The sequence below is a fragment of the Squalius cephalus genome (genome assembly GCF_949319135.1).
Source record: "Squalius cephalus genome assembly, chromosome: 1".
Classification (NCBI taxonomy): Eukaryota; Metazoa; Chordata; class Actinopteri; order Cypriniformes; family Leuciscidae; genus Squalius; species Squalius cephalus.
Window position 1 is genome coordinate 18,603,269 of NC_137122.1, and position 10,297 is coordinate 18,613,565.

Below are 10,297 nucleotides of genomic sequence, written 5' to 3' on the forward strand. Positions count from 1 at the left end.
CTGCTGCTTCACTGCCTCAGTCTGTCTCGCCATATCAATGGCCTTTTCCAGCGTTAGATCTTTATCTAACTGCATTCGCTCTGACAGACGTATATCATTTAAACCAACGACTAACCTGTCTCTGATTAATTCGTCGTGCAGTGTCCCATATTTGCAGTGCTCAGCCAAGGAATACAGTGCAGTCACAAAGGAGTCGACTGGTTCGTTTTCTCCTTGTTTTCTCATGTTGAAACGTGCTCTTTCATAAATTACGTTTTTCTTCACAACAAAAAACGTGTGAAAGCCCTCTTTCACTGCGTCATAACGCTCACTGTTTTCATTCGTCAAATTCAGCCCCTTCAAGATGTCGTCCGCTTCATCACCCATACAGTACATGAGTGTATTTATTTGATTGGCTTGCGTGGAAGTATGGAGATTACTGGCCTGACGGAAACGTTCAAACCGTCGGATCCATTTTTCCCATTCGGTAGGTTTGGAGAAGTTAAATGGCTCAGGTGGCTGGATGCTGAACGTAGCACACGGGCTCGGCGCGGGCGGCTCTCTCCCCCCGGCAGCTGCATCACCTAGAGCGCGTTGTCCTCCTGCCGCTTGTTCCATGACTTTGCGACTTCCAACTTATAAAACTTCACTCTCCTCCGAAACAAAACTTCTTCCGCAAACTTAATAGAGTATCCTACTCTGACACCATGTCGTATTCTCTAGTTTATTGCGTGAGTAAAAAGCACACACACTTCCATGACTACTTCCTAGCTCCACATTTATTCAACTCCCCCACAATGCCCCCTCCTGGGCAGAAACAGTACTCAGAATCTAAACCATGTAACATTATGTTATGTAGTACACTTCCACTACATAGATTATCCCACAGCTAACAAGCAGAATCACTGAAGGAAAGAGGAACAAGAAGAACAGAAAAAATATTTAATCAACTGAAGATAAAGACATTAAATCTGTGAAGATCTCAGCAGAGGCGGATTAAACAACTCCACAAACAGCATTACCAGCTTCACTTATTACTAACCAGACTGACTTTATTTCTGTCACTCGTCTACAGAAGCTCTTATTAAAAGGTGACAGAGGTTTAGATGTCATTGTATTTTCATTTGATGTCACCATGATGGTGATTAGTGTTTGCTTTAGTTGGGCTCTTGACTTTTGAACATTAGTTTTTCTTTGGCTGCGATAGCTTTGTCTTTAAATACATTTGCTATTGTCACAGGTCGGGGTGGAGCGCCAGCGGGCCGCCCACCCCTTCGCTTGCGTGCCGCCCCTGAGGAGCCGGCCGTGGACACAAAGGAAATGGCGGACACAGCATTCAAAATAAATATACTCTTTATTAAATAATAAAAACAATGTTAAAAGTCTCTTCAGTTCAGGTTATCTCTTCATGTATCTCTTCGCGTTTCTCAGCACCTTCGGACAGAGAGAGGAATGGACATAATCCACAGCTTCCGTGTTCTCTTCAGCGTTCTCTTCGCGTTTCTCAGCACCTTCGGACAGAGAGAGGAATGGACATAATCCACAGCTTCCGCATTCTCCTCAGCGCTCTCTTCGCGTTTCTCAGCACCTTCGGACAGAGAGAGGAATGGACATAATCCACAGCTTCCGCATTCTCTTCAGCGTTCTCTTCGCGTTTCTCGGCACAGCATTAGCAGGCTCTTCACTGGACTCAGACAGAGGGAGGAATAGACACGTGTAACTCACAGCATTAGCAGGCTCTTCACTGGACTCAGACAGAGAGAGGAATAGACACGTGTAACTCACAGCATTAGCAGGCTCTTCCCTGGACTCAGACAGAGGGAGGAATGGACAGCTGTGATTGCGAGTGAACAGCAGAAACAATTCCCACACTCACATTTCCACCACACACTGTAAGGTTTCACTCGTGCTCATTTCCACAATATAACTGCAACTCAACAGACCCACAGTGCACCAAGGCCTCCGCCCGCAATCCAGCCGAAGTTCTCTCTGGCTCTCTCATCTGTCTCTCTCATCTGTCTCTCTCATCTGTCTCTCTCGTCTGTCTCTCTCTCGTCCTCTCTCTCCCGCGGCCTCCCGTACTGCGCGCCTCACCTCTCACTCTCTCGTCGTGTCCCTCTCTCCTTATATCCCATCCTAATAACAACGTGTCTCATAGTGCACAGCTGGCGGCAATTTCGGCTAATTATCCTGAGTGCGGGAATAGTGACACTATTGCAAAAAAAGCTGAAAGAAAACAGGAGCAGATGACAATGGCTGTTTGTTAATGGTCACATTCATCATCTAGTGGCACGGATCTCATTTATTGTGTAATGTATTTTATCAGTGCAATTTTTTACAGTGTGTATTTTAGTTTTCTGCTTTTTATGCTGGTATGTTTTATGTGTTCATTTATTATCATAATGATCACTGATATACTGTGTTCCAGGAACCAGTGGACTGGATGATGTGTTCATCAGTTCTGGTGAAAATGTTCGTCTGTCCTGTAATAAAACTCTTTCTGACTGCAAATCAACTACATGGACCTACTATAACAGTAACAGACATTCAGAGATAGTTGAACTGATTACTTTAGGGGAAGAAAATAAAGACAAAGAGAGACATGAGAGACTGAGTCTGGAGTCTGACTGCTCTCTGAACATCAAGAACGTCACAGAAGAAGATTATGGATTATACATCTGCCGACAATATGTGAATAACGGACAAGGATCTGATGCACGTGTTTATCTGCATGTTCTTCATGGTAAGTTTATGATTATGTGGTCAATTCAAAAGTCTCCCTTTAAACTCAGATGATGATTAAAGAGTCTGTGATTTGTGTCTTGTGTTCAGTTTCGGTGTCTCCATCATCATCATCATCATCATCATCATCATCATCATCTTCTTCATCATCATCATCTTCATCATCATCATCATCATCATCATCATCTTCATCATCATCATCTTCATCCTCACAGACTGAGATCAGTCCAGGCCGCTCTGTGACTCTCTCCTGTCAGTTGTATTTATATACTCGATACTCCTGTGATTTTTTGGTCAGTTCTGTGGGAATTGGGCTGTTGTGGGTGAATCAGACTGGTGTTGATCTGAAGACAGACTCCAGATATCAGATATTATCATCATCAGATCAATATCACTGTTTCATCATCACTCTGACTACAACACTCCTGAATGAAGATGACAACAGAGAGTGGAGATGTCGGCTTACTCACAGAAATCAAGTCAAGACCTCAGTCAGATACACTGTCAAGTATTCAGGTGAGAAAACAGTGTTAGAAGACCCTCATAATGTCAGTAACACGAAAGTTTATCAGTATCACTGAACTTAGCCCCATGCGCTTGATCTGCAATTTTCAATGTCTAGCTTCACAATCAATGGAAACATGCAGTTCAATTTTAATAGATAAAGTATATAGTCCTATCTATATTATAATCAATAGAAAATTAAACTGAATATAGGCTAAATAAATGGATAGTCCTGCAGCACAGATTTTTATTGCATTTAATTTAACAAATAAATAATTATTGATAGGCCTACTTGTTAAAAGGGCTTTGTGTTTCATTTATTTGGCTAGTCTGTCATCTGTCAATAATAGAAAAAAAAATTAACGAATTAACCCTTGTGCATCAATTTAAAAAAGTTACTCATAGGTCCAAAGAGGACAAAAATGTCCATGTCAAAAAACGGTCATAAAAAGTTGAAGCTTGGGAGCACAGACTTAACTTTGGTATCATTTTAAAGAATACCCTTGCCAGATTATTGCTGAAGTTAATTTTTTTTTATAAGTAAATCCAAAAAAAAGTTATATAGGTTTAAGTTTATGAAAATTATTTATGAATATTATTTTATATAAAATATATATTTTATGAAACAAGTTGAACTCTAAAACGGCTAGAAAATCAAAGCCATAAATCTAAATAAGTTGTGTTCCAAATTTGAGGTTGATATCTCAAAAAATGAGCTTTCAGTAAGATTTTGTTTGGGCGCAGTACCAAACTGTCCCCATTGGATCCCAGCAAAACTCCTCTGGTCACACAGTGATTGGCTTTGTTATTTGCAGTTGAGTTTTTCTCTCTCAATACTACAAACACACACATACACTTTTTTTTTTTTTATAACACACATACCAACCACACTCTGACATCCATACCAACACACCCACACAATTATCATTGCATAATTTATCCAACTGGCTCTATAATAGCTCAAAATTCATGCAGTTAACAGTAACAAAAAAACAAAAACTTACTCATAGGTCCAAAAGGGACAAAAATGTCCAAGTCAAAAAACTCTCATAAAAATGTTATGCTTGGGAGCAAATACTTAAGTTTGGTCTCATTTTAAAGAAGACCCTTGGCAGATTGTTGTTGAAGTGAAAAAAGTGAAAAACGTGCAACCAAATTTTTTTTATAGAAGTTTAAGTTTATGAAAAATATTTATGAACATTATAATCAATATTTTATATAAAATATATATAAGTATTTTGTGTAACTAGTGCAACATTTTTTTTTTTTTCAAATGAAATGGGGGTGAAATAGTAAAATTACAATAAAAATAGACACCTGTGCCAAAATTAATGCAGTTAACATAAAAAAAAAAAAAAAAACTTACTCATAGGTCCAAAAGGGACAAAAATGTCCAAGTCAAAAAACTCTCATAAAAATGTTATGCTTGGGAGCAAATACTTAAGTTTGGTCTCATTTTAAAGAAGACCCTTGGCAGATTGTTGTTGAAGTGAAAAAAATGAAAAAAAGTGCAACCAAAAAAATGTTATAGAAGTTTAAGTTTATGAAAAATATTTATGAACATTATAATCAATATTTTATATAAAATATATATTTTATGAAACATTTGGAACTCTAAAACTGATATAAATTCAAAGCCATAAATCTAAACAGGTTGTGTTCCGAATTTGAGGATGATATCTCAAAAAATGAGCTTTCAGTAAGATTTTGTTTGGGCGCAGTACCAGACTTTCCCCATTGGATGCCAGCAAAACTCCACTGGTGAACACAGTGATTGAATTTTCGATTTGCAGTTGAGTTTTTCTCTCTCAAATATTACAAGCACACACATGCACACAAACACATTTTTTTTTATAACACACATACCAACCACACTTAGACATCCATACCAACAAACCCACACAATTATCGTTGCATAATTTATCCAGTTGGCTCTATAATATGCCGAAGCAGAAAACAGGAATAAAGCGAGTATTTGCTTTATAGGCCTAACCTGAAAAAATGGCACCATCTGATAAAAAATGGTAAAAATGTCAATTTTGAAGCCTTGCCAACAGAATGAAAGCCTATTAAAAAAGATTTTATCATTTTATAGTTAAACGGCACAGGGATTAAAAAATGCAGTTTTAATGGGTTTCAATGGGGACATTTTTGTCCTTAAGGTCCTGAGAGGAAGTATTTTGTGTAACTAGTGCAAAATTGATTTTTTAAAGAAAATGATGATGAAATAGTAAAATTCCAATAAAAATACACACCCGTGCCAAATTTTATGCAGTTAGCATTAACACAGGCAAAGTGATCAAAAAAACAAAACTGAAAAAGCCAAAAATGTCCTCAAGGATGCACAAGGGTTAATTAAAACGAATTGAATTAATAAATAAATAATTATTGCTCCATCTAATAACTGCATTAATAACTGCATTAAGCTGGGGACACACTTTAAGGCCGGTTATTAATGTAATTTGATACTTATGACTGATCATGCCCAAATGCGTGTTCAGCGCGTTCAGTCTGTGTTCAGAGTCTGTGTTTAAAATCTGTCGATGAAAACAGTCAGAGAATGTGTCAGCTAGTCGTGTGTCCCCAGCATTAGTCTGCTATCAGTGGCTCAAACCTCCGTTACTAACTCTAAAATGACGTTTTGGAATTAGCAACGGAGGCTTGAGATTAGATGCGTAAAAAATTAGTCCTACATACAAGAGCGTTTTAATGACAAAAACTTTACAAACGTCTTGAAATACATAATCTGAACAATGTTTCGAGGTGTGGTAACTGTAGTATAAGCGGAATAATTGTCTTCAGGCCGTTGAATTATTAGAAAAATAATGCACACCCGAGGTGCAACGGCCGCATTACCACCTCGGGTGTGCATTATTTTTCTAATAATTCAACGGCCTGTCGTCAATTATTCCTTACGTATTAATGATCTGAACTAACATTCATCTTCACAGCTCAAGCTGATTCAATGACAGCAGTGAATCCAGTCCACATCACACACTCTCAGGATCCCTCAACTATAAACACACACGTTTCTAAAGGTACATCATCACTGTCTTTCTCACATCAGTGCTTTTCAGAGCATAATGCTAGAGTTATCTTCAGTGTTCACTCATCAAAATATGACTGTCATATTCTACAGTATGATTGTCACATTGAGTTGTTGTTTTAGTTTCATTTCATGGACTTTTATGGTGTGTCCCAATTAGCGTACTTATGCATATTCTATGACATGTTTAGTATAAACAGTGAGAGTAGTGTGTTCATATAACACTCCGGTTCTTTCACTCGATTCTCCCAGAAAGCGTCACATGAAGACGATATGTTGAGCTCATCCATGCAGCGCATTCACTGTAGATCCTTGAAAAACACCAAACAGACTTAAAATACTGCTCATCCACTCACAAAATTATCAAAAAACATACATGTAAAAGTAAACAAAACAAATATACAAAAAGAGAGAAACACAAAATAAGCCGTACACTCGTAATGCTCGGCAACAAGTTTAACATATAAAATTTCAGTTATTCATCAAGTCTGGGTGTCTTATGACCCCAATATGAAATAAACTGATTTAAATATATTTTTAAAAATATATATGTTTGACCTTAAAGAAAAATAGTTATCTCTGCCAACATTTTGTTTCGGTCTGACCGGAGAAAGTTTGTCCTGCCATTCACCTCAACAGCTCAGATGAAACTGAAGAGAAAATGGCCGACTTCACTTATTTTTTACTCTAATGCTCAATTCACCTTCTTACACTACGCCCTAAAAGTATGTACTCTTTTTGTGAAGAAAAAGTAGATACTTTTGAGTGTGTAGTAGAAGAGTAGACAAGCTTTGGGACATACTATCATTTCATATCCCAGATAGCAACATTGTTTCAGCCCAGACCCGGCCCACATTTGGTACATTTGGAAAGATGATCTGGCCCTCATGCAGCGTGGAATGACGGCCCTTGGGTGGACCGATCTGGGACGTCACAATGTTGCTATGTGGGTCTAGCTTGTCTAACGGCTAAGATGCTAACAGACTTTTTCGAAGACACTAAACCATTTCTGTAAACGAAATATTCAACAGAAGCGTTAAGAAAGTGTCAGGAACAGTTGTGTGTATTATATGTGTAACTTTTTGGAATAAACTTGCTTGAAAGCTGTGAAAACAACAGTGAGACAGAGTTTTTGCAGCTTGTCAGTTGAGTTTCCCCGTTTCCATAGTAACTCCCTCCGCTCCTGTTTTAATGCTACTCGAATGTTCAGCGCACGCACCCATTAAAACACATCAAAGTTATGCCGAATTTACATGAATATGCTTCTAGAATTAAAACATAGAAAATACGGATGGAGTGAATTATAAGAAAAAAAAGATAAACTTTTTTTTTTTTAAGTGGAAAGTTGGCTTAATATAAATGTAATGAGAATATGAAAGCAGTATAGGCCAAAATACAATAGCCTAAACATGGTGTAGAAACAAAATGTGGCCAAGTAGTATAAATATACATTGTTTCTATTTTGTATTAAAAATGTTTGTGGCCCCTTTAAGGAATCTCTCTCGTCTCGTGATATGTTCACTGGTTTTGGATGCGTGCGCGCGACCAGAGAAGCATTAGGCTTGTTTGAGATGCGCCTTGCCTCGCCTGAAATATATGCGAGAGTAGGCGGCTGCTGTGAGAGGAGGAGTGAAAAAAGCGCAGGCAAGACGGACAGTTCTCTCTTCTCGTTGTGGATCAGACACCTGTGAGATCAAAGATGGATATCGCGGGATTCGCTCGTGCACAGTGTTGCTAATAAACTGGATGTAATTTAAAGGGATGGTTCGGAGTAAAATCAACCTAGGGTCCTTTGCACCATGACCTCGAGCCAAACACCCCCCCAGAAGCCTTTTTTCCCTTGGTTGAACATTATTAAAGTCAGAGCTTATTTAGAGATTTCAGCCGGATGGCTTAGTGCTGACGCTAATGGATCCAATGATGTATCTTGTAAATTACTCCACTAATAATGCCCGGAATGGTACCAAACTTCTATAGTAGTACAAATAGGTTCTGTACTCATAAAACGAGGCATTGGAAAGTTTGTAAGTACATCAGGAGTTTATTTAAATAACACTTGCCTGACGGCTCATGCTACCGCTAACCCAGACGTCGAGGTCACTTCAGTGATTTGGGAAAAGTATGTAAAAGTCCTGACAGAAAGCGATTCAGTGTAACAACGAATTATTCTTTTTTCCGAAGTGTTGGCAACTTGTTAACTAATAATTGTTATAAACTGGTACTACTATCAAAGTATGAGTGCATTCCTGGAACTTACACAACATCCTTATGCATTGAAAACAAAAAACAAAAAAATGTTGCGACCACACACACACACACACACACACACACACACACACACAAAACCTCTAACAATAACCCTTAAGTTCGCAGGTCAAGCTCAAATTAAGCTTTAAGTAATTTAGGCTTCTCCTGCAAATTCAGCACATCTCGCCATCTGTGTGAAGCTGGAGCATTATGTGTTGATGATGTTTTGTTTATGATGCATTATGTGTTGAACTGAACTAACAGACGTGATCCACAGATCCAGGAGAAACTGAAGTCAGTGTGACTGCTGGATTAATATACAGAGGTACGACACGTTCATTTATACTGACAGCTTTATAACATTAAACTATCAGTCAGTCTGTAAAAGCTTCATCAATAACTGTTGATAGTTGAATACCCTTGACTTCAGTCATGTACAGTTTCTCTTCTTCCTTTCATGTTTCCTGCAGTGATTGTGATTATTGTTGAGATCGCAGTGTTTGCTGCTCCTACTGTGATTCTTCTTCAGATCATCTGTGCAAGAAGAGCTGGTGAGTTTTGAGCCGCACACAATCTGATGATTCACACTCATCTGATCTGGAACATCTGCAATCATGATAAAAACACATACGGTCAGTCAATGCTTTTATTTTGCAGGGAGGAAGGACTCGAAGCACCCAGAGGAAATAGAGATGCCGACAATATTAGAATAAAATACTGGTGAGTTTTGAGCGAATCTGCAGCAATATTTACAATAGCAAAAACTTACAGAGGATTGTTCATTGTTTTATTTTCTTCTTCTCAGAAAACAGAGAAAAACTCTGATCACCCTGAAGAAATAGTGACACCAAGTTTAGATAAAATTTTCTTGTGCTTGTAAACTGCTTTAAATATAATATTAAATACAGTAATGGACAGATTCAGACTGTATAATCTCTCTCTGTTCTGTGTGGTGGAGCTGATTTGGTGATTCTTGTATCTTGTCTGTTCAATCCTGTTTTAAGCATCTTTTTAATTTTGAATGATTAATGCTAATTTTCTTAATAAAACCTCTGCAATTGTGTTTAATATGTCTCCTTTCCTGAGATGTTTGTTACAAATATGGTGATTTCCCCTCATGAGCTCGTAATGTATTGTAATATAGAATAGTAAGTGTGAGTATTAATGGCTCGAGTGTTGATGTAAAAGAAGCGTTTCAGTCGTTTCAGAAACTGTCTCTGCAGTTTGAGAAAATTGGTGTGTTACTGAAATGCTACTCCTGAAATGCATATATCTTCAACAGTCAGACACTAGAAGACTGAAACCAGTGTCATCTTGACCTGATACACTATTCACAGCAAAGCCTTTGTCTGTTATCCCGAGTCCTCCAGTCGGGAATGTGGAAAATAATAAACTATTAGATAAATCAGCTAGGAAACGCAAAAGAGGAAACAACTGTATACAATTTTTTTACAACAAGTAAATTTATTGAGCAATTTTCACAGTCTTTAAACTACGATCTTAAAGGATTTGTTATCCTGTGTCTCCCTCTATTGGACAACATTAGTATATGGCCTTCATCTCTGAATCGCATTGATTTAAATGGCAGTTTTTTTTTTCTTCTTCTTTTTAAATGATTACACATTTTTTATGATTATTTTATTACTGATAATATACCCACATAATACACCATAAATGTATAAATTACATTCTGTCCTGTTTGTGAACTGAGCAGTGTAAACAGTATTAGACAGAAGCCTGTATAGTTATACTTTATATCTGGTGTATTTTGAATGGTTA

The 10,297-nt window shown here is 37.8% G+C and overlaps 1 long non-coding RNA gene across 1 annotated transcript; it reads left to right on the top strand.

The window, feature by feature from the left end:
* The first annotated feature begins 3,072 nt into the window (after positions 1-3,072).
* LOC307169302 lies at positions 3,073-8,829 on the top strand. The gene is made up of 3 exons (XR_013823082.1): positions 3,073-3,237; positions 6,177-6,263; positions 8,796-8,829. It is a non-coding gene; the product is annotated as an uncharacterized lncRNA (long non-coding RNA).
* Positions 8,830-10,297: the final 1,468 nt, after the last annotated feature.